Raw genomic sequence first — 26316 nt, 5'->3', positions numbered from 1 at the left:
AGACATCATTCAAGACCTCTACTTTGAGAAAGGGCACCTCAATATTTCAGATACTTTAGCCTAGCACAAACTCTTTTTTTTCAAAGACAATGTGGCTATTTTTCCTTCAATACAGAAATAAGTTTGTAAGCAATACAAATCTTAACAGAACCTGGAGAATGACCCACAAACAAGGAAACTTGCCAGTTGCCAAACCAGCAACTCTGAAGTTCTGCAAGACTCATGTGATTGCTTGAACTAGGGGGGAAGCATCTGTTGGATGCAAGATGCCCAGGGTTGCAGTGCATTTGCCCTCTCACAACACACATGATGCCACTGAGGACCCAGGGCACTGTTAACACTCCCCTTTCTTCCCCCATCTCCGTTAGCTGCCTTCCCCTGATCCATGGTCGCTATGGAAGCAGGGAAGAATGGATGCTGGTCCCTAGCACCACAAAGGAGTTTCTCCACAGGTCAAGCAGGAACAATCATAATTTTCAAAGCTTGGGGAGTATAAACCTGGTTTTATGATTCATCTCCAAACAGCACAGGAGAGGTACCAGTGATTTTCATTCTTAGAACTCATGCTCCTGGGCGCCTGGGTGGCTCAGTGGGTTAAGCCACTGCCTTCGGCTCAGGTCATGATCTCAGGGTCCTGGGATCGAGTCCCGCATCGGGCTCTCTGCTCAGCAGGGAGCCTGCTTCCCTCTCTCTCTCTCTCTGCCTGCCTCTCCATCTACTTGTGATTTCTCTCTGTCAAATAAATAAATAAAATCTTTAAAAAAAAAAAAAAAAAAAAAAAAAAAGAACTCATGCTCCTTATGCATAGCCAACTTTGAGATTTTCACACACACACACACACACACACACACACACACACACCCCATATGCATTGCAGATGGATCCTCACACAGTGAGGGTTGGGTCTGGAAAGTGAAGCAAGCCTAACACTCTAGAATCACATGTTTGGAACAGAAATCCTTCAGTACATGTACAGATGTGCAAATTGTCACTCTGACCCTTTCAGTTGTCCCACCATCTCCTAATCTTTCTGTTCTACCTTCCTGTCCAGCACATTCCCAATCTTGCAGTAGAAGGAGGACAAGTCAAGGATGAACCAGTTAACTTAGAGTCTTCATGGAATATTTTCAAGGTTGAGGAGGGGTTCCAGAGTCACTGGGGCAGAGAATCCACTCTAGGTGACAAAACAAGACAGTTTAAATAGGTGCTGTGCTCTGAAGGAGCATGGTGAGAAAGCATGACGAATCTTTCCCAGATGCAAAGACCTACAGCTGCTCCTGATGTGTTTCATTACATGAGAACACAGTTTACCGAAGAGGACATTTTAGGTTCAAATATATGAAATACGAAACTGGAATATTTATATTAAGAAAAACATTAAGAATGCCAAAGATACGTCACTCACACACAGCTTGTGCAATAGGCATCCCAAGTCATAGATATCCAAGGGAACAGAAATAACACCAGATCGATTTGCAGTGGATTGGGAGTGAACCCTAGAAGCAACACATTTGCAACTGCTTCCCTAGCATTCCCTTTGTCTACATCACACCCATTGTCTGGGGCAGTTCCCAGCCTACTGGAAGAAGACAAGATGGAGGAAAACCATGTCCCACATCTGAGAGATTCCCTTCCATAATTCAGCATCTTCTGGTTTGGGTCCACCAATCTTCACTGAAGCTTTACTTTTTCACTCTAGCATAAGAAATATTATATATCCCTTTTGAAAGTGAAAGCGATGTCCTTATCCAGGCCACTTTTCCCCATTTACAGTGAGTCTCATGTAGGTTTTTACCCTGGGGCTATTTAGTTCTACTATTAAGTCATGGACTTGGGGAGCTCTGCTGAATTTTCTGCTTAGTGAGGAAGGTTCTCTGGTCTAATGGGTAAGAACTCAAACATATCTGAGTCCTATGTGGGTTCTGGGAATTACTCAGCTTGTAACTGCCTGAGGATTGTTCTTTGCTTGGAACTTTTATGGAGTTTTATCCTAGGCATGCACAATAATCTGTCATGGATTTGAGGAGATACCTGTGCAGATTTATGGAGTCCTTTCTTAGTGCAAAGCTGTCCCAGCTAGTCCAACTATGAATTCTAGCTGCGCTGGTCTCCCCAGCTCCTGTCTCCTGCTTGCACTGTCTTTGCACCATACAAATGGGAATCCACCTTTTTTGTCTCCCTCGCCTCAGTGATCACAACCCTGTACTGCCTGCTGTCCACAGTCCCTCCTGCATATGTAAGCCACAGGGATGGGAGCGGACAAATGACCCTGGACCAGTTACTGTTTATGGAAGTAAGCAGTAATCTTGATGCTTGAACATTTTCAAGCTTCTTTTCAAGTTTTTCTAAGACTGTTCTGGACTGGCTCTTGTGCTGGAGTTAGCTGAGTCTAACACTAGTTATGACCCTTCTGGCATCTCTCCGGAATGCTGGGGTGTTCCTACAAGGTCTTCCCACCTTGGGTGTTGGGAATTCAAACACCTCTGATCCCCCTCTGATTGCCTGATCAGGTTTAGCCTTCGGTTCCATGGTCCCTTTTCTTTGCTGGCCTCATGAGTTCCACTCTCCACCTGCATAGCTTAGTGTTCAGCCAACATTCAAGAAGCCACTATGTCGATTTCTAAGGCTCTTCCTGTCCTTTGCTTCCTCTTCTCTAGAACTCTGACCCACAAATCCCAGCCACTGAAGCCTCTGAATGCCAGTGTCTGTCTGCTCACCTTAGCAAGACCTCCAGGCTGTACTCCCATAACTGCTCCCGGTAGCATTGCCTTTAAGCACTTCCAGCAGAAAGCCAGGCCAAGGGCAGGGCTCTCCTCATGTTTTTTCTCTCCACGGGGACAAGTCCTTTCCTTTCTGTGAACCAGCATTTGTTTCATACAGTCTGTCTAGTTTTCTAGTTGTTTATGGCATTTTAGACACCAGATGTCTGACAGTCATGACATATCCTAATTTGTGATATCAACATTGATTCTTAATTATATTTTATATAACTTTCATATAATAGATATCATATTATATAATTATATAATTCCACTATGGGCCCTTGCAATTATAGTTAACATTTACCAAAAACTTTCTCCTTGCACACTTTGCATATTGAACAGACATTCGTGTTTTTATTTTGGGTAATAGGTCTAAGGTCACACAATTAAAAGCATCTGACTGGGTTTGAAATGTGGGATTGTCTAACTCCAAAATAACCCTATTTTTACTTTTATTTTTTTAATTTAATTTTATTTTTTCAGTGTTCTAAGATTCATTGTTTATGCACCACACCCAGTGCTCCATGCAATCCTTGCCCTCCTTAATACCCACCAGCAGGCTCACCCATCCCGCCACCCCCCTTCCTTCCCAAATCTTCAGTTTGTTTCCTAGAGTCGACAGTCTGTCATGCTTTGTCTCTCCCCTCCAATTTCCCCCAATTCACTTTTCCTTTCCTTCTCCTAATGTCCTCCATGCTATTCCTTAGGTTCCACAAGTAGGTAAAGCCATATGATAATTGACTCTCTCTGCTTGACCTATTTCACTCAGCATAATCTCCAGTCCCATCCATGTCGATGGAAATGGTGGGTATTCATCCTTCCTGATTACTGAGTAATATTCCATGGTATATATGGGCCACATCTTTATCCATTCATCTGTTGAAGGGCATCTCAGCTCTTTCCACAGTTTGGCTGTTGTGGACATTGCTGCTATGAACATTGGGGTACATACAACCCTTCTTTTCACTACATCTGTATCTTTGGGGTAAATACCCAATAGTGCAATTGCAGGGTCATAGGGTAGCTCTATTTTTAATTTCTTAAGGAATCTCCATCCTGTTTTCCAAAGTGGCTGCACCAACTTGCATTCTCACCAATAGTGTAACAGGGTTCCCCTTTCTCCACATCCTCTCCAACATTTCTTGTTTCTTGACTTGTTGATTTTGGCCATTCCAACTGGTGTAAGGTGGTATCGTAATGTGGTTTTGATTTGAATCACCCTCATGGCTTATGGTGATGAACATTTTTTCATGTGTCTGTTAGCCATTTCTATGCTTTCTTTGGAGAATAAGTCTATTTTTAAATCTCTTTGATATAATAACCTAAAGTGGAATACTAACATGCAAATGGACTAAAAAGAAAAATTCTTATTTTAAAAAATACAATTTCACAATGAGAACTTTGCAAACTATAAAGTATTATAGAAATATAAAGTATAACAAAGATCATGAAGATAATGAGGGCTTGCCAAAGAGATTTTTTTTTAATTTCTTTTCAGTGTAACAGTATTCATTGTTTTTGTACCAGACCCAGTGCTCCATGCAATACGTGCCCTCCTTAATACCCACCACCTGCTTCCACCAACCTCCCACCCCCTGCCCCTTCAAAACCCTCAGGTTGTTTTTCAGAGTCCATAGTCTCTCATGGTTCACCTCCCCTTCCAATTTCCCTCAACTCCCTTCTCCTCTCCATCTCCCCTTGTCCTCCATTCTATTTGTTATGCTCTACAAATAAGTGAAACCATATGATAATTGACTCTCTCTGCTTGACTGATTTCACCCAGCATAATCTCTTCCAGTCCCATCCATGTTGCTACAAAAGTTCGGTATTCATCCTTTCTGATGGAGGCCTCATACTCCATAGTGTATATGGACCACATCTTCCTTATCCATTCGTCCATTGAAGGGCATCTTAGTTCTTTCCACAGTTTGGCGACTGTGGCAATTGCTGCTATAAAGATTGGGGTACAGATGGCCCTTCTTTTCACTACATCTGTATCTTTGGGGTAAATACCAAGTAGTGCAATTGCAGGGTCATAGGGAAGTTCTATTTTTAATTTCTTGAGGAATCTCCACAATGTTTTCCAAAGAGACTGCACCAACTTGCATTCCCACCAACAATGTAAGAGGGTTCCCCTTTCTCCACATCGCCTCCAACACATGTTGTTTCCTATCTTGCTGATTTTGGCCATTCTAACTGGTGTAAGGTGGTATCTCAATGTAGTTTTAATTTGAATCTCCGTGATGGCTAGTGATGATGAACATTTTTTTCATGTGTCTAATAGCCATTTGTATGTCTTCATTAGAGAAGTGTCTGTTCACATCTTCTGCCCATTTTTTATATGATTGTCTGTTTTATGTGTGGTGAATTTGAGGAATTCTTTATAGATCCTGGATATCAACCTTTTGTCTGTACTGTCATTTGCAAATATCTTCTCCCATTCCGTGGGTTGCCTCTTTGTTTTCTTGACTGTTTCCTTCACTGTGCAGAAACTTTTGATCTTGATGAAGTCCCAAAAGTTCATCTTCACTTTTTTTTTCCTTTGCCTTTGGAGACATATCTTGAAAGAAGTTGCTGTGGCTGATATCGAAGAGGTTACTGCCTATGTTCTCCTCTAGGATTCTGATGGATTCCTGTCTCACATTGAGGTCTTTTATCCATTTTGAGTTTATCTTTGTGTACAGTGTAAGAGAATGGTCGAGTTTCATTCTACTACATATAGCTGTCCATTTTTCCCAGCACCATTTATTGAAAAGACTATCTTTTTTCCACTGTATATTTTTTCCTGTTTTGTCGAAGATTATTTGACCATAGAGTTGAGGGTCCATATCTGGGCTCTCTCTTCCACTGGTCTATGTGTCTGTTTTTATGCCAGTACCATGCTGTCTTGGTGATTACAGCTTTGTAGTAGAGCTTGAAATCAGGTAACATGATGCCCCCAGTTTTATTTTTGTTTTTCAAAATTTCCTTGGCGATTTGGGGTCTCTTCTGATTCCATACAAATTTTTGGATTATTTGCTCCAGCTCTTTGAAAAATAATGGTGGAATTTTGATCAGAATGGCATTAAAAGTATAGATTGCTCTAGGCAGTATAGACATTTTAACAATATTTATTCTTCCGATCTAAGAGCATGGCATGGTCTTCCATCTTTTTGTGTCTTCTTCAATTTCTTTCATGAGTGTTCTGTAGTTACTCGAGTACAGATCCTTTACCTCTGCTAAAGAGGCTTTTGAATGGATTATGCACGCTTTTTTATGATACAGCCTGAAATCTATTTCATCTGAAGAAGGATTTTCTAATCTGGAGTACTGTCCAACCAGACACTTTTTTGCTATTGTTCATTTAGCCCCTGCTGGGTGGGGGGAGGGCTCAGAAAATACAGAGAAAATAGAATGCCGTTCCTACTCTGGAAGAGGGTTAAAACTCACAACAGCATTAACTAGTCCTTCTTTAAATTTATTGCCACAGTTCCCAAGTGGGTCTTTGTTACTTCCTGGCAACCCCAAGAATTGCTATAAATTACACTCCTACTTTCTGACATGACTATTTTATATCTTCTCTCCACCCCAAATGTCCAATATTTTTGCTTCCACCTCATCATTAGCTCTTGACATCTCATCTCATTTTGCCTAGAAAATAGAAGCCACAGGGAAAGCACAGCCTATCTCCCTTGGTGCTGAGGTGCCCTGGTTTCCTTCCTGTTAAAAAGGATAAATTACTCAGGTGCATTTCAAACTGATCTATTTCTGCTTTGGGTTCCCTCCTTTCTGGCTTTCCCCAGCACTTGATTCTTGCAATTATCCCTTCACTTTTTGCATCATCATTTCTCTTTCTCTAGTAGATCATGTTTAAGAAACACACATGCCCTTCTTTAACAGACATATAAGTGTGGAGACCTTGTCTGAAGCTCATAATCTGCTTCAGCTCCTGCACCTATTCCTCCTTAGTGGAACTCTTCAGTAGCGTACCTTCTAAGCACTGCTCTACGTTTTCACTTGTCTTTACCTATTCTCCAGGCTTTTAGCTCTCCCATTCTCTAGATCTGCTCATGGTAAAGACACCAGTAACCTTCACCCTACCACATCCAATCATCAGTTTCATGCCATTTCTTAAAGATATATTCTTTCTTGAAACACTTTATTCACACACATGCTTCCAGAGAAACTTCAGTCCTGATTTTATTCCCTTTCCTCTATGGTTGATCTTTTTATACTGGGTCATCCTTTTCCTGGACTTTAAATGGTGAAGTTGCCAGGCAAATCTCTATTCTGTGCATACACTCACTACCTAGAACCATTGTCAGGTCTACACTTCCAAGTCAGTCTCCACTAAGTCTGCAGTTCTTCAGCCTACACTTCTCCTGTATGACGTCTTCCATGTTTTGGACATCACAACCAAGTTAAGCTGTCCACAAGAGAATTCTTTGTCCTCCAAGTTACATCCCCAACATATTCCCCATGGCATAGATGCCACCAACATTTGTCAAGTTGCTACAGTCCAAAACCTAGAAGTAATACCTCATTTCCTATCAATCATCATGTTATCAGTTCTTCCCGCAAAATATACCCTGAATCTGATCACGTCCTGCCATTCTAATTCCTGTAACTTTACTGTGAGTCACCAAGATCTCTTAACTTGGCTATTGCTCCACTTGCTTCCAGTTCTGATTATCTAGAAATCTTTTCTGCACACAGGACACAGACTGCTCTTCCCAAATCTTGTCAGAGTGGCTTTCTTCAACCAGCCACACCGACCAGGTTAGGAAATTGCCAAATCTGTCCCTGCATTAAGGCTTTGCATTGACTTTTCCCTCTGCCTGGAGGGTACTTCCCAAGATATTTTCATGGTTATGGTTTTACTCATTAGTAATCTGACCCAATGTGATTCCTCAGTTTGATATTTTTTGGTCATTTTAGTTACAACATTCTCATGCATGTACTTGCCACCTCCTACAACCCCACCCTGTCTTATATTTTCTAGCATTTATTACTATATGATATATGTTATATATTTGTTTAGTGTTTTAATGTTTCAGTTCTAAGAGGATAAAAACATGATTTTCTTGACCATTGCTTAGAACCTGCTGCCACCAGCCCTGAAGACTGGACTCGGTAGCTCATCCTGCCTGTGCTCTTAGCACTGGGTCTGCCTTAGCCTATGGCTCTGCCAATACTTCCTTCTGTAGAGGTTTCTGCTGTACCATCAGCACTGCCAAAATGGTCCTCATCACTCCTGCTTCCGCCACTCACTGGCTTCTTAGTCAAAAGCTAGTGTGTGTGCACATACTGGTTGCAAAGAAAGCTGGGAAGCCAATTTCTGAAAGTTTTAGCTTCTATAGAGAAAGGCAGTCTCTGCCTATTGACAGAGACTCAAATAATAAATACCACAATATCAGAAGATGGGTTAGATGCTCACATACTGACATGTGGCAAACATTCACTGAAAGAACCATTGTGTCACAATTAATTTAGAGACGGAGGAGGTGAAAAAAAAAAAAGAAAAAAAGGCCACACACAGAGAATGCTGTTACTGACAGCTGAGAGAAGAGTAGTTTTTAAAAATCCCAAGATGCAATCAATTTCAAATGCTATAAACAGAATGAATCCTATAAGAACTGAAAATTGTCTGCTGATGAAGTTATCTGACCAACTATGATCTGGATAATAACTGTTTCCACAGAGTGGCAAAAGCAGACACCAGACTCAATGTGTTAGAAGGAAATGCAAGAAGTATTGACTTTTATTTATAAAGCTTCACTGAAGAGAAAGAGGAAAAAGACAGTAACGAGAGAAGGGGGAGAGTCAGTGGAAGGTTTTGTTTTATGACAGGAGAGATATGACTGTGTTTATTTACTGTGGGGAGTGGGGTAAGAGCCAAGGTAGATAGATTACAGGTCCTGGAGGGAAGCTATTATAGTATCTAATGTTTTAATAAAATCCCAAAGGAATTATGAGGAGCTTACTTTAAACACATGGCAAGATTATCTCATGACTAGAAGAAACTTTATCTTTCACTGCAACTAGAAGAAAGAATAAAGATGGGTTTCTATAGGGTCTAGATAGACAGATTTTTTTAGAGTGATAGGGAAGAAAAATCGAGTGCAATTTTTTTCACTTCCTTACACCACTGGCCTCCTTTCTGTCTGAGGTGGGAGATGTTACTCTCTGAGTTTTATGAAAGAAAGAAGTACATGAGTAGGAACACATAAAAAAAGAGCAGTTTGGTTTAAGAAATCATTAAGAACTGAAGACTATGGATCCAAGTGGTTCCATTCTGTAATTTTTCATTGTTGAGTGGTCTTGTTACAGGAGTGGAAAAGACAGCTTTTTTTTTTTTTTTTAATTTCTTTTCAGCATAACAGTATTCATTGTTTTTGTACCAGACCCAGTGCTCCATGCAATACGTGCCCTCCTTAACACCCACCACCTGCCTCCCCAACCTCCCACTCCCTGCCCCTTCAAAACCCTCAGGTTGTTTTTCAGAGTCCATAGTCTCTCATGGTTCACCTCCCCTTCCAATTTCCCTCAACTCCCTTCTCCTCTCCATCTCCCCTTGTCCTCCATGCTATTTGTTATGCTCCACAAATAAGTGAAACCATATGATAATTGACTCTCTCTGCTTGACTGATTTCACCCAGCATAATCTCTTCCAGTCCCATCCATGTTGCTACAAAAGTTCGGTATTCATCCTTTCTGATGGAGGCATAATACTCCATAGTGTATATGGACCTCATCTTCCTTATTCATTCGTCAGCAGCAATGGCCACAGTTGCCAAACTGTGGAAAGAACCAAGATGCCCTTCAAAAGACGAAAAAAATAGCTTTTTAAAAATAGATCAGGCCTAGGATTTTGATAGGCATATGTAACCCTACATAAGGGGTCACTGGAAATGAAAATATTCATAGCAGTGGTTTAAGCACTTGACCCTATCTAGATTGATTAGGGATAGTGGTGAAGGAAGAATGGAACTAAGACACTGAGTTGACATGGACAACGGAAGGAGCTGGAAATACCCACGATGATGAAGAACAGTGGAGGGTGACAGCAGAAAAGAAAGGTTGAATAGTTGTAGTTGAATAGTTACCTGACTTCATTTCTGCCATCACCTTCCGCAGAGCTGCACTGTTAGCACAAGAGAGAAGGGACCTCCGAGTGGAGCACTGATGCTTATGGACTTTAAAATGTCATAAAAGCAGTAATCCTGGTAAAGAGATAGTCAACTACATGGTCGTACACCTCGGTGACTGAAGTGGAATGGTGGCCGACAATTTTGTAAATTGGGTTTTTGTTTGTTTCTTTGTTTAAACATAGAATGGTGTCCAGTGGGCAGAGTTCAAAGGGTTGGAAGAAGTAGGAAGTAATAAGTTGGAACACAATGGAAGGTCCATGAGAAATACAGAAATGTAGTCCCTGGAACGTACTTCATGAGAGATCATGATAGTTGACAAGGGATTGTGTTTAAGGCGGCCCTGAAGTGAGGAGAATGAGAAGGTTAACTCAATTCCAGGTCGAAGTAGAAATCTGATTGGAATAATGTCAATGTTCTTATTAACTGAGTATCTGGGTCTGTCTTTGGGACCTGGAAATTATTTGGCATTTGAAGTTTCTTTCTCATTTTCCGAAAATAATTTTCGTGAGCATCAAAGAAATTTTCAAAAGCTTCAAAAGCAATGAAACCAGGGGTTTCCAATATGTAGTGCCCTGCTTTAGAATTGCTTTGAGTCCAGAACATTTCCCATAGAACGAGCCATGACCTGCGTGGCCATGTAAGCTTTGGTCTGGAAATATGGCAGGGTTGTAAGGTTTTTATTGTGAGAGTTGGGGTGGGGATAAGACTGATTGTCCCTTTCCTTCTCCATGGAACCCAGGATCCTGTCCAGATGCAGCACTGACCTCCACACTACCTAACCTGCTCAGTACTTACTTGTCACTGTTAACTGAGAATAGGAAAGGTTTTTCAGATCAACTACCAACTCTCCGAAATAAAAGTTCTAAAACTTTCTAAATTTCCTTATTAACAAAGATTGATATTCACAGTTTTACTACTTATTTACCTACTATTCAACAAATATTAAATGTATATCAGGTTCTGTTTATCTAAAATCAGAAATATTAATAATCCATTGAAATGTGTCCTTGAAATATAACCAGACATTATTTTCCCCGAGAATTATTTATAATCTGATTTTTTCCTATAAAATTTGAAGTATACATTTAACATTGTTTAAAATGTTTAAGGTCAGAGTGTAACTGAATGTATAATAATTTACTAGCCCCATACAGATACTGCAATGAAATAACATTTCAATAAAATTTGTCCCTAGGAAAGGGATCTGGTGTATGAATAAGCAGATGAGTATTATGTTATTCAAGGGGGCTATTTTTTCCCAATTCGAAAGTTATGCAAACATTAAGAGTTTGAGAAATGGAATTGCAGTCGACTCCTTTTACAGAGATAAGTGTGACTGATTTGGAGAACATTATCCAGAAAGATCCTAAAAAGCACTCTCTAGGGACCGGTGAGTGTGCTTGGGTACTAGCACTGCCCAGGCAGTACAGGTGTCTTTAGTCTGCTTGGGCTGCTAAAATAAAACACTGCAGCCTGAGTGGCTTATAAACAACAGGAATATATTTGTCACAGTTTCGAAGGCTGCAAGTCCAAGTTCAGGATGACCGGAAGGACCTCGTTTGGATTACAGACTTCTCTGTATATCCTCATATGGCAGAAAGGGGTAGGAGCACTCTGGGTTCTAGCTTATAAGGCTCTAATCCCATCAGGGAGGGCAGTGCACTCATGATCTTAGCACCTCCCTAAGGCCCCTCCCTCAACACCATCACTTTGGAATGGAAGTTCTAACATGAGTTTGGGCTGGGTTGGAGTGGGGTGGTTGGCACGTGGGACAGGAACATTCAGATCATAACTCAGGATGCTCACACCATTTCCTTGGATTGAGGGTCTCTCAAACAGAACTTGACTAGTCTAAAAATGAACTGACCGGCTATAGAATTTTTTTATTCACAGATTTTCTACAAAGAAGGGCCCAATAGCTGTTATGTCCAGGTCCTCGCAGCCAGGCGGTAAGCACCGTGATGGGAGGCCGAGGTCTTCTTTCTGTGTGTCCTGTCCAGGGGAATGAGCACAGTGAGGGCTGGGAGGCATTTCTGTTGCTTCTCCAGGCAGCCTGTGGGGAATTCTGGTAAAAGTGGAACCTGGCCTGTGTCAAAGGAAAGCGCGATTCCAAATATTGAGCTAGAAAGTTCCCCTGCATGCTTTGTATGCCTCCCCCATCCCAATTACCCCAGCTTCATTTTTTTTTTTTTAATCATATAGTATAGCCTTGACCTGTTAGTCACTTCCGTGTTCCGTCATCTGTAAAATGGGCTAAAGTAGAACCCGTCTCTCAGAAATAACTACAGGAAGTAATGGGAGCTAACAACATGCATGGCATTGAACGTTAATGAACGGTGAACAGTCAAGACACAGTAGGTGGCTTTGGCCCCAGTCACATGATCCCCAGGACGATCCTTCCGGTGTCATCCGCGTAGGACCTGGCATCCTGAGAATTTCTAGCCTCCCTCTTCTGGCCTCGGAAGGGTCTGCAGCCTTTCACACAGGACAGGAGTAACGAGGCCCTGACAAGGGTTTCTCTCCACTTTGGACAGGCGACTTCATCTTCTGTATATCTTCAGTGTGGAAATCTCAGTCCAAGCAGCAGACAGGAGCCACACATAGGCTAATTGGAGGTATTTAATATAGGAAGCATTAATGGTGGTGAAGAGTGGCTGTAAGATACAAGGGAACACCATATGCTAGTGTAGGAGTAAGGGAGCACACACAAAGGATAAGGTTGGAGGGAGTTTGGGCCTCCTTGGAGAACATGTGGGTCAAGCCCTGGGACAGCAGAAAGTTTTGGTGCCTTGGCCAGATTGGAACTGGTCAGGGGCACTAGGTTACCTTCAAGCATTGTGGAGGGGGAGCAGGCTATTTCATGGGTACTACAGGCTCCACGGGGTATCCAGGCCCTAGAGGGGTGAGTCCTTCAGAGCGTGCAGGTCAGAAGGAGACTGCAGAGTGGGCTGCAGCTTTGTGTGGAGCCCTGAGCCTAGGCAGCCTCAGACAGGTCATGTGAGGGCTTTGATTTCCATGCAGGGAGGGAGGAGATGTCAAGATTTCATAGCGGCTGTACTCTGCTCCCTGACTGGGTAGGTTGTGGCCCATGTCTTCAGGCCCAGCACACAGGCGGAACACCAGAGGGGCCCTTAATTCTGCACTGTCTCTCTGGCACCCTGTCCTGGCAGCAGGCCCGCTCCGAAGGAGACACCTGAGGGATTTTACTGATCACAGACCATCTACCGAAGGGACCGGAGCTGAGAGGCCATAAAGTGGAAACTCACACTTTCACTTGAGGCAAAACCTACATGTCGACTTCTATCTTTGCCATCGATAGTTTTATTTATGGGATTGCTGTTTACTTTCATGAAGCATAATATGCTCACAAAAACAATTGCAATAGAAAGCTCCATAGTCAATCTAAACCATCTTTTTTTTAAAGATTTCGTTTATTTATTTGAAAGAGAGAGTGTGCGCACAAGCAGGGGGAGGGACAAAGGGGAGGGGGAAGCAGGCTCCCCACTGAGCAAGGAGCCCAATGTAGGGCTGGATTCCAGGACCCTGCGATCATGACCTGAACGAAAGGCAGATGCTTAACGGACTGAGCCACCCAGGCGCCCCAAGAGAAACTATTTGATCTTAAATGGAATTTGACCCACAGAAACTTGGACTGTGCACATAATTTCTGGAGGCCTTCCACCACAGAGGGCACTTACAAACTTTCTTTGTGTCTGTTTTATACGTAGCAGAGTAAGGATGGTGATGCTCATCTCTGCTTCTCTGTGTCATAGTTTGGTGAGCCTAATGAACTGAGGTGTGGAGAGCTCTCAGGAACTATCAGGTGGTATCGTGAACCCAAACTCTGCACACCTGGCTCTTCATCACTGATAAGCTGACCATCACACTTAACCTTTCAAAGATTGGTTAGAGGCATAGGTCTCTCGTCTGAATCCTTCTCTGACTGCAGTAATGATCACAGGTTGTACATCCATAACCTCCTTTTTTCTAAAAAGGGATTTTGAGTCATTTAATGCAGAACACTGAACTTTCAGTTGAATGGAGGGCAATGCATCAAAGTGCTGATGTTTTAAGAGAAACTGAGTCTAACCCTCTAATTATTATTTTCTCTTTGATAATGACTAAGAACCTGGACCACAGGCAGAATAAAAACCACATCTAACAAGTGTGCAAGGAGCTGGGATTATGGCTAAAGCATTGTGGTAGCTACTCTAACAAAGAAGCTTAAAATCTAGTTCAGGGCCTGGTGTCCATTACCCAGATCACTGTAACAGCGGGAGAAGGGAACGGGTTCGCCTCCGGGCACTCAAGGAGGGGCCTGTGTGGTCCTGCTAATGACTGTGACTGATGCTGGTCCTTCTGTGTTCTCTGTTCACGCGGTAGAGAAAACTGGAACTCAGGTGGGCTGTTTCAAAAGTAGACATTGGGAGAAGAAGATTCATCTAAAGAACATCCATTATGAACAACTTGCATTGGCTGCTGGTATGTGAGGTTTCAGGTTCTGGGATTAATAGTTCACTGAGGTCGGGCTCACCGACCAGCTCTTCTAGGACTTGGGAATAAAAAGGCAAAAAGGCTACCAAACCTTAACTATTCAGCATCATTTTCTTTCTGTGTTCCTCCATATCGTTATTCTTCTAAATGCTGTTGCCATTCAGATATATTTAAAAAAGGACTTCTAAAGCGGTCACACAGGTCCAGGGAGGAAAGGGAGGGAGTCGGACAGAGACAGCACACTTCATGAGTAGTGTGATGTTTTCATCAGTGGAAGTGCAATGATGTCACTCATGTGCAGTCAGGCCACCCGGCCCCTTACAGCCGAGGCTGCCGTGGTTCTGTTTCACTTGTGCCACCCACCAGCCAGAAAGTTTGTGTTTTTTAAGGGATTAGATATTCTTTTTTCATTGTTGGGATTTTAAATATCAAATTGGGAAATGGAAGCAAAACCATAAATTCAAATGAAAAAGTGGCTGCAAGCGTGTGGGGTGTGTGTGTGTGTGTGTGTGTGTGCGTGCGTGCGCGTGGGTGTGCCCGTGTGTACACACACATAGACAGTTACTGCATATGTTGGAACACACCTCCAAAGGAGCGTTTGTTCTTCCCACGTAAACCTAGCTTGTTCCAGTATGTGTTAGGAGGGTTCCCTGGGGTGCTGTGCCCGCATCGTGAGGGCCACCTCACGGGTCCTGTCCTCTCAGAAGGTAGTGCGAGATCAGTGTAGGTGCTAGAAGAGCCTGGGTGGGAACTGAGGGGGCAGTTCCCCTCTAGTCATCCTAGACCCTGGGGCAACCTGTGTTATCAGGCTGCTCTTCTGAACTCCTGAATCCTGCATTTAAAAACTAAAGCACTATAGTGTGAAAAACCCCCTGTCCTTTTCAGCAGGGACATTGTGTAAACTGCTTTTAAGTTTACAACAAGATGCTAGCAAAGATACTGTGTCTATGTCATGACCTCCAGTTTTACCCTAATCATTATATTTTCCTCTCCCTTAAGAGAAGAACACAGAAGATACAGTTCAGCATAGCTCCCGACCATTTAAAGCACTAGGTAACTTACTAGAACGATGGGAGGCAGGCCGTGGTGGTAAGGGCAGGTGATGCAGTTTTCCCTTGGAATTCTCTCCTTGGACTTGCTCACACCTCCCAGCATGAGTCGTGCAGAGACAGTCCCTTCTCCAGGGACTCTGCACATGCTTTCTTGTCTGAGGGCTTTCATTTTAGGGCATGAATGTAAAGAAAATATAAAAGACAAGAATTATGCTCCATTTAATGCATAAAAAATGTTTTTATCAAAGCATGCTACCAAATCTGAAATGCCACCAGCACAGGATTTGGGGGGGAAAAAAATCATTGAGTGAGGGCATTACTAATCTCGATCGCGTCATCTATGTGTTTCCTAGCATTTGGCTGAGTTCTGTAACTTTACTGCATCTTACCACTGTGACCTGTTCTCCCATCTATTCCCATTTTCTCTTGTTACAATGTTAAATTACAGCTGATATCTCCCAATCTTACCTTCACTTTCCTGGAGAGAAAGAGTCGTTCTATACAGCCCTGGATCCCAAGAATCCCAAAGCACAGTTATTATGTCTAAAATAAAAAGCTGCTTCTTATTGTTAGAAAAAGCAGTGGGTAATGCTTCTGAGCAGTCACTTTCCTTCTGGGGTATAGCAGTTCAGAACTGAGAGCCATAGAGCCCAGAAGCTCCTATATTTATCTTATACTTGACTAATATAAAAATAGTTAAAAGATTTTGCTGTTATGCAACCAACAGAGAAGTAATGATGGTGGACCTTACTGATAGGACCCGCTCAGTGACAAAAACTGTGCTAAGAGAGTTGTGACATCTTCTTATTTGATCTTCAACCATTTTCTGATTCTTCAACCCTATGAGTTTAGTATATATGCTCGCTTTTTAGAAATGTCTCACAGTTACTTAGTGTCAAGGTTAGGATTTAAATCCAGGTTGAATGACCCTGAAATATGTGTTCTTAAACATTTGTAAACTTTTCATATCAGAACAAAGGGAACCAGGGGAACAAGAACATGTAAGAACTGTTTAAATTCAATAATGATTCTTGGCATAGATCCATTGTGGTGTTTCTTCAGCTGCAATAAATCAAAACTTGTAGTTCCTGAAAATGGGTCTTCATTTAATGATCAAACATTTACATGCCCACAGTTTAATTTAGTTAAGCAAACCTGTCTTAGACACCTGCTGTGTTCAGGGCAGGCAACTACAGATTAAAATACAAAGTCAATAAGGCTGTTTCCACCCTCGAGAAAATACCATTCTGTTCACTAGCTGTATAAGCTGACAGAGTGGTATGAAAGAGACACAAATAAAACTCTTTGTGAGCAAAAAAGAAGAGCTATATTATGACTAAAGAGAAGGGAAGTTTCATAAAAGAGGTAACATTTGAGCTGAGCTTTAAAGGTTATATTCAAAGATTTTTATCTTGGTTAACTTAATGTTTTGGTTAATTTTCAGTGTGATCTTTTCAAGCCTAAAGAGACAGTAAAATAAAGAAAAGACAATGTCTTTTAGTGGTTTACCCAGATCTACAGTCTACCTTAATTTTTACTCATTGTGTAGAGTATAACCAGTTCTGTAAGTTTTCTGCTTCTTGCTTGTCTAATCTACAAACAGAGAAAAATTAATCTGTCCATCTCATGCTGTAGTACTATGTGAGGATTCCATAAATGCTCACTGCTCTTAGTGTTTGTAAAACAGCCTTTGTGCAAGTTGGGTTACACTGGTAATCCAGTTCTTAATCTAAAAATAGAAATTAGGTTCAATGGTTTCAAAATATTGAGTTCTAAGCCCTGACTCAATAATAAAAAATTGTGATCTGATCCTTGAGTTTACCTTCTTGCAGCAAATTTTATTAGACAGGAATTCGAAGACACAGACGTGACTACAAACCTGATTACTCAGGCCATATAGTTTCATGATTCATATAAATGACTGGGCTACATAAAATCTAGATGGACCCATTTATTTATTTATTAAGAATAATAATTACTGGCATGCCTGAGTGGCTCAGTGGATTAAGTCTTTGTCTTTGGCTCAGGTCATGATCTCAGGGTCCTGGGATCGTGCCCCACATTGGGCTCTCTGCTCATCGGGGAGCCTGCTTCCCTCTCTCTCTCTGCCTGCCTCCCTGCTTACTTGTGACCTCTCTGTTTCTCTGTCAAATAAATAAATAATACTTGCTTAATTCTAACAAAAGTCTTAGAGCATATAAAATCATAGGCAACAGAACCAGTACACATTGTAGACAGCTCTACTTGAGAGAGATTTGAAGTGGAAGTCACACATATTAATAAAGAAAACACCTTGCTCTCAGGAATATGGAGAGTGGTGTTTCAGCAGGAATCAACCAATGATATTGTGTGCTAACTGGAATGACGGATTTATAAAAGAAAAATTTTAAAGAGCTGAAATACAAAGATAGTTGCTTAAAAGATAGACAAATGGACAATAACCACTTGCAAGGATGCTCGACACCCCTGGCTCTCAGGAAGTGTAAATCCAAACCCAGGGAGATGTCACTTCACACTCAGGAGGCTAACTATCATCAAAAAGACATTTATAAGAAGGATTGGCAAATATTTGGAAAAAATGGAGCACGTATACATTTGGGGGTTGTGAATGCAAAATGGTGCAGCTTCTCTGGAAAATAGTTTTGACAGTTCCTCAAAAAGTGAAACAGAGTTATGCTGTGACTTAGCCGTTGACCCCTAGGAGTATGACCAAGAGGGATAAAACACATGCCCGTACATGCCCGTACATGCCCGTACAAGAACCTGCACATGAAAATATACCAGGAAGTGCAAACTACCCAACCAGTTCTCTGTCTAGACATCAACTGACAAATGGATAAATAAAATGTGGTTTGTTCATAAAGAGAAATGTTACTGGGCACCAAGAAGGAATGAATGACTCATTCATGCTGCAGCATGAACGAAACTTAAAAACATGGTGAGAGAAACTAGCCATTATATATCACATATCATAGGATTCCATTTATATGAAATGTCCAGAATAAGTACAATTATATAGAAAGTAGATTTCTGGTTGGTTTCCCAGGGCCAGGTAGCGTGGAGGGAAATGAGGCATGACTGCTAATAGGGATGGGGTTTACTGGGGATGGGAGAGTGTGGGATGAACATATTCTAAAATTTGTAGAGATTGTTGTTGCACAAATCTGTGACTATACCAAAAAGAACATTAAATTGAATCATATGGTGTGTGAATTATATTGTAATACAACTGTTAATAAAAAGAATACCATTGGTATTATAAATTAATATTTTTAACAAAATGTTTGATGGCATTTTGACAATTTTTTGGAAATAATCTCAGCAGGCACCTATAGCACAAATAAAATTAACTGCATTGAAAAAATTGCTGATGGGTGGCCAGGATGGCTCAGTTAGTTAAGCATCTATTTTCAGATCAGGTCATGGGATCACGGGGTTCTGGGATCAAGAGCCCCGAATCAGGGTCCTTGTTCAATGGGGAGTCTCTTCTCCCTCTGCCCTTCCCCTGCTCATGCTCATTCTCTCTCTCTCTCTCTCTCTCTCTCTCTGTCTCTCTCTCAGTTTTGCTTTCACTCTCACAAATAATAATAAAATATTTTTTAATTGCTGATAGATCATAATCCTCATCTTATGATAAATATCAACAATTTCTACTTTAAGACTAAAGGGCTACAGAGTGCTTCTGAACTGGTTGTTCAAGTTTTACTTTATTTACTCCCATTTTCTGAAAGAACTTGGCTCTGAATTGGGAGATTAAAAATAGCAAGGTGACATATATCAAGAAGAATTTTATGTGTACATGTAAAATAGAAAAATATAATCTAAAACTGCTAAATCTTAATGAATATGGTATTTAGTAAGTGATGAAAACCCAGAAAATTTTAGAGTAAATACACTTTCCTACGTCCATTAAGTTAAATTTTATTTATCTTTCGAAGCAGCAACACTGATGTTTTCATTTAACCATTAGTGGATAATGAGGTCCAAACTCTTAAAGTATCCTTTAAATGAAGGCTGGAGTGCTGATCTAAAATAGTAGTTATAGTAACGAGAGAGAGAGAACAAGACGTATGAAGAAACAACAATGGATCAGAAAACAGATTGAGATGCTGAATATTAACATCTTAACTAAGTGATAATTTAGAGATGTTTTGACAGCATAATGAGTAAATGAAGATACTCCTATAACTGAGAGGAAAGTTGTGAATAAGACTATCAGAGGATGCCTTGGGAACTTAGTCCATTAAGCATCTAACTCTTGGTTTCCACTCAGGTCATGATCTTGAGGTTATGAGTTCTAGCCCAGCATCAGGCTTACTCTCCCTACAGTCTGCTGGAGATTCTCTCTCTCCCTCTCTCTCTCTCCTTCTTTCTGCCTTTCCTCTGCTTGCATACACATGCCTCCCCATGCCTCCCCCACCATTTTTCTTAAAAAAAGATAAAAAGACAATTGGATGTAGGGCCTTGAGGACAGAAAAGAAAATAAAAGACAAAAGAAAATGTCAGCGGAAACAAGGAAAAACATAGAAAAAAGCTTGCTGGAAAGTCTTGCATAGGGTTTTACTAATGTTTAACAGAAAAGGGCCACCATGTTGCCATCTTTTTCTGAAAAGTTTTCACATTTGTTTTAATCAAGAATCTTCAGTGATTGCAAAGAAACTTTTCATTGCTATTCCTTTAAGATGATATTTTGGACCAGGAAAGAGGCAGACACAGGTCAAAGATAAATGTCCTGAAATTACTTGCAAAGAGCATAGCAGAAATCATGTTCCCAACCCTTTTTCCATTGTTGCAAGGACTGCGGTGACTCAGTCAGGGCTGGGTTACAACTGTCAAGCAAGAACCCTATCATTGCCCTTTTCCAAACCTAATTGTTCCCTCTCTAAATCCAAGAGAGACAGTCAGAAGCACAGGAGCAAGTGAGGGAGCCAAAATAGCTTGTAATTGCTGCTCCTGAAACAATGCACTCTCTCAAAGAAAAATCCCAGGACTTAATTAAAAGCTGTAGAAATGTCTTTATGTTGCTGATGCTTCTGTTCCTTGTCTCTGGTGACTGCCTTTCCAAAAGGGCTCAGGCATAAGGAGATGATTGCTGGGTAGGGGGTAGGCTTTCTTTAAAAAAAAAAAAAAAAAAAAAAATATATATATATATATATATATATATATATATACACAAATATCATAGCCTAAGCCAAAGGAAGACGCTTAACTGATTGAGCCACCCAGGTGTCCTGATATATATATATATATACATCATTTGGACTTTACTTTGGAAGTAGAGTCCACAGTTGCATGTGGTCACCATCATACCTGTAAAGATTTTGATCAATTGTGATGGTGCTCCCCCCCATTTGTTATCATCTTCTTTTGATACTCAAAACTTCGTAAAATAATATAAAGTTATAAATAGATTTTCCAAGTACATAGTAGAAAGAAACTTCGGTAAAGTTTGAATACATTGAAATGTATCTTATGAAACTATCTTGAACTCAGATAAACTTGGAGAAATTTAATGCACTGTGTATTAGGCCGTGATTACTTACCATTACTTTGCTAATTCTTAACCGCAGAGTCAGGACTAATATTTAAAATTAGGTCCACGGTCGTCTTCCTTGGGCTGCAAACGGTTTGGTGCAGTTTGGTGAAAGGACTAAATAAAGGAAGTGCAGATCTGCTTCCATGACCCCAACAAAGCACCCAAACCCTCAGGGCTCAAGTTTCTCCTTTGTAAAATGAAGCCTTTGGACTCGATATTCTTCCAACTGCCTTTAGTGTCATAGAAGCCTCTGGTTCGATCAGTTTAATAAAACCAGTCAGAGGAGATAAGTCACTTTCTCTCATTTGGGAAAAAATGAAGATTTATTCATATTTTGAAGCAAAGACACCAATTAGCAAAAGACCATTTGTGATTTTTTAAGCCTTCTTTCAGTATTTTACTTCTGATATTTAGTCTGTGTGGTGGTTTGCATTCCGTCACTTTGTTCGGCAGATAGCTCTCTAATGCCTTCAGCGTATGGGTGCCGGGGATGAAGGGGAGAAATCCCAGGCCCAGAATGGAGTTCCTAAGTGTCACTATTTGTCCTGACTTCTGATATGCAGCCTTCTTTTTTGTCTTTGACTCACTTTTATTTTTTTTTTTTAAAGATTTTATTTATTTATTTGACAGTGAGAGATCACAAGTAGGCAGAGAGGCAGGCAGAGAGAGAGGAAGGGAAGGAAGCAGGCTCTCTGCTGAGCAGAGAGCCCGATGCGGGACTCGATCCCAGGACCCTGAGATCATGACCTGAGCCGAAGGCAGCGGCTTAACCCACTGAGCCACCCAGGCGCCCCTTTGACTCACTTTTAAAAGAACCATCCAATAAGCACTGAATATATGGCATTTCTGGAGGGTCCAAAGATGAACACGTCGTATTCACAGACCTCAGGTTTGCATCGTACTTTGGCAGACAGACTAACGGACCAATGATTACCTTCATCATTAAGGCTTCCATATAACAATTGCATAGATGGAGTGAAACACACCAGGAAGACTTAGTCAATGGCCATGTGGGCACAGCTGGGCGGTGCTCTGCTGAAACAAAAGGCGGGAAGGTTTTTAAGCTGGGTTGGGCAAGAGGAAAATTTCCTGAGGACATGATGGGGAGATTGGCGCATGAGATGAAGCCATCTCTGTCTGAGAATTTGTTCTTATGGAAGAGGCTCCTTCTCCTCCTCAGACGCTGGGAGATCAGGGCTCTACCTTTCTAAGGTGGCTTTTCAAAGGGGTAACTCCCAGGTCTTTGAAAAAGACAATGCTGGGCTGTAGAACTGGCAAGAAGTTGGGAGAAGTGTTCTATCTCAAAGGGGCAGAGGAAAGATTTACGAAGGCCGGTTTTCTCAAGTAAATACTTTAGGAAAAGGGAGGCAAGGGGCCTATCATCAGGAAGAAACAGTCTAAAGCTTAGTGAGGCCGAGGGGAACACTGAGTCATCCTGACCAAGATAAAGGGAGAGGAAGGAGTTCATGACTCAGATGAAAATCAGCTCCCTCGAGAAAGATCCAGATAAGGAACTTTCTGTCCCCTGTAGGTCACCTCTGCTCCATCACTATTTCCCAGTTTCAATGAGTAGTTTCCTAAGAACAAGAGGAAAAGCAACTGTTGTGACTTAGGAAGGCCTGCTGTGTGAGGCGGTGGCCTGATTAGAGTGAGACGCGTCTCTTCTGTTCTCTCTTGGCGTAGGCTCCCTCGTGGTACTGATGACCGTGGCTCCAGCACCAATGCTGTGTCGCAGGCCGTGTGGTTGAGCGCGGGATAGGAGATGCCTGATGGCAGGAGCAGAAGAGCGGGAGCTCAGACAGGCTCGAGGCCAGTTGAAGAACCGCTCAAAGTGCTGTCACGCCGAACCCCTATGAACTCTGCGTGCTGACACAGATGTCCAGGAGCTTTCATCGGTAAGGACTCTCCAACACCGCTCCATCAGGCAGCAGGGCACCCATATGGGAGACGGGGATGAACTCTGCCGCCCAGAGGGATGCTGTTGGAGCCGAGGTTGGGAGGATGGCAGGGGCGTCCGTGCACTGTTTCCTTTGTGTCTGTTTTTATTTTTATTTATCCTTTTAATAGCCTGAGTGAAGGATCAATACATGAAGTATTTGAAAAGACTGGCTGGAAATGCCACTTTTCTCTTAATTTGTAAATGGCAGTTACTATGAAGAAGATGTCATACACACAGGGGCTTTTACACACAGGTATCTGAGACTGGTACTGAAGCAAAACGATGCTTGTATTTCCTGTCCATCTCTTTTCTGTAGGCACCTAAGTCGGGCAACGCTAACTCAGCGGCAGTGTCTTCCGCCCTATTCACTCAACAGTTTATTCAAAAGTTATAGTCAAGTCTGTCAAGAAGACTGTGTCAAGACATTCGACAAGTCAAGGTCACCTTCCCTCAAAAAGCAGTCATTTTTGTCCCACTCCTCACATGGCTAGCAGCCAAGCTTTCATTTAAAGTTCAAAGCGAAGTTTCAGAAAGGCCTCCTCACAAATTTAAATTTTCCTGTGGACTTTTAAAGCATAACTCTCTGAACTTGTGAGTACTTTTTTTTTTTTTAATGACTTAAGATGAGTACAAAGTTTAGGTACCAATTGATGAATCTAATACCTATCAGTAAGAGAAAATTAAAGTAATATAAAAGGAGGAGATAAAAAATGCTGTGCAAGTGAGCAGAAAGGAGAAACGGAGAGATGGAGAAGGGATTAGGAAGAATTAGGGAAGAGGGATAAAGAGAGTGAATGGAATATGGGATGGCCCTGCCTTGCTCTGCACCAGTCCCAACAAGCCTTCATAATATTCATGGGGCCATGGCTCAGGACAGTGGGTATGATCTCCTGTCCTTCCAAGCACCTGCGCACCTCAGCACCCATGCACACCTGTTACGGTACCTCATGCAGAAGTAGGGGGGTAGAAAGACAAGACCAGAACAAAACTTAAAGACAGTGGCTGTAATGAAGGAAACAGATCTGAATTAGTGACAATCAGGTTGAGGAATGTGATCAGCCAGTAAACTAAGGGGATTTTACATGTTTCAAATTTATAGGTTGGAATTGGCCAAGAAGAATGTTTCCCAAAGAAACAAGTGACATTGTTTGAGAGTATAGTGATGTCTGATTTGATTTCCAACTGAATATCAAATCAACATTCAGATGAAATTTCTCTTACCACTGTCACGAAAGTTAAAAAATTCACCAAATACATTGGAAATGGCCAATTTGCCATGCACTTTCTATACATTTTTGAACATTCCAGAATAATAGAGCAATGTCAGAATCTGTCAAATATTAGCCTCCCTTAGCAAGACTTCCTCAGTTCAGAGACTCCCCAGTAAAATGAGTTAACCCAGAGTTATCAATTTATTAATGTATTTATTGAAATAATATTCACTGAGAAAGCATAAGGACATTGGATTTCTTTACCAGGGACAAAAAACAACGGGAAAGGTTCCTCATCATCATGTTCTTGTCAACAAGAGTATAGGATTAGGGCCACTTTCTGATGCAAGTGACAGGATTCTAAGAAGAAAGTCATCTGAAAGTTGACTTATTCAGCTATATTCTGACTGACTAATGTGTGACACCCACTGGGCCAACACACCAAAGGTACTTATCTCAACATTCACAAGAAACCCATGGGTCAGGTACTTTGGTTGTCCTTCTATACATGACCCAGCTGTGCCTCACGGGTGTTGGAACGCTCACTCGTGCTCACCCCTGCCAGAGACAAGTGTAAAATTTAGACCCAAGTATTCAGGGCTTAGTTTTTCTATCAAAACACTGTTTTCTTATAATTCCAGTAAAGTCATTCTATGCAGAAGAAAAATAACCAGCAATTTCTGGATGCCTTTAGACCCATGGCCACAATTGGCCCACTTCAATTTTAGTATTTACTTGAAGTCTTATCTTTCAACCAAACAAATTTTAGAATGTGCATTTTGCCACATTATACAGCTGTTTTAATTTTTAATATACAAAGATAATGAGGATATTACAACTTTTGGAATAAAATAGATAATGCAAGAAGACACATGGCATGTACCCTGTGTACAAAGACTACCTTCCCTGGTAGTACCCCAGGTGTTAGAGGATGGAGAGAACCGCACAGCCCTCTTGAGTCACTGAGCTTTGTAATAATATATCTTTGGTTTTAAATTTAAGAAAGAGAGTTTGGGGGGCCCCTGAGTAGCCCACTTGGTTAAAGTATCTGCCTTTGGCTCAGGTCATGATCCCAAGTCCCAGGCTTGAGTCCCAGGTCCTGCTCCCTGCTCAGCGGGGAGTCTGTCTCTCCCTCCCCCTCTGCCATCTGCCTTTCTCCGCCTCTCTCATGCTCTCTCTCACTCTCTCCTACTCTCAAATAAATAAATAAATAAAGTCTTAAAAAATAAAAAAAAGAATGGAAGCTTTGATGAAAAGAATCTTATCTAATATTATATATATTTTAATAGGTACTATTTCTATGAAGTAAAGTACTACTTATCAAGTAAATAAAAATCTTTGAGGCAAATATATGTCCTTTCCAGATTCATGTCCCCAGTGATACTGATCAGTAAAGAAAACGTCTTCTCATTCAGACCTCATAGGGCCCTCCTGCTCTCAAATTAAAGATTTTTTCCTCAACCATCCACCACTCTTCCATCAGTTCATTTACTTAGTAAACGTTTCTTAAACACTAATTATGTGCTAGTTATAATGCTAAGCAGTTAAAATACACAGATAAATAAGTCCCCACCTTTCAAGTTTATCGTAGAATAGTTAAAGTATGTTTAATTTCCAGGGCACCTGGGTGGCTCAGTGGGTTAAGCCTCTGCCTTCGGCTTGGGTCATGATCTCAGGGTCCTGGGATCGAGTCCCGCATCGGGCTCTCTGCTCCACAGGGATCCTGCTTCCTCCAATCTCTCTGCCTGCTTCTCTACCTACTTGTGATCTCTATCTGTCAAATAAATAAATAAAATCTTAAAAAATATATGTTTAATTTCCTAATTGGCAGAAAGAACTATGTTCACTCTAATGATAGTCACATAATGAGTCATGGGGCAGCAAATCCAAATGCCAACTATTACCTGCCTATTTTCTTTTGTTTAAAGATTTTGTCTATCATTGATTCATTCATTCATTCGTTTAGCATGGGAAGGGGAGGGGCACGGGGTGAAAGAGAATCTCAAGCAGACTCTACACTGAGCGTGGAGCTCACTGTGGGGCTTGATCTCACAACCCTGAGATCATGGCCTGAGCCTAAATCAAGAGTGCGATGATGCTTAACCAACTGACCCACGCAGGTGCCCCACTACCTGCCTATTTCCTGAATTAAAGCTGGTTTTCTTTAGTATATCTAAGGCCCAGCAATGCAG

This window comes from Mustela nivalis, assembly GCF_964662115.1.
Source record: "Mustela nivalis genome assembly, chromosome: 5".
Classification (NCBI taxonomy): Eukaryota; Metazoa; Chordata; class Mammalia; order Carnivora; family Mustelidae; genus Mustela; species Mustela nivalis.
The sequence above is the reverse complement of the archived record's forward strand: the minus strand, read 5'-3'. Positions refer to the sequence as shown.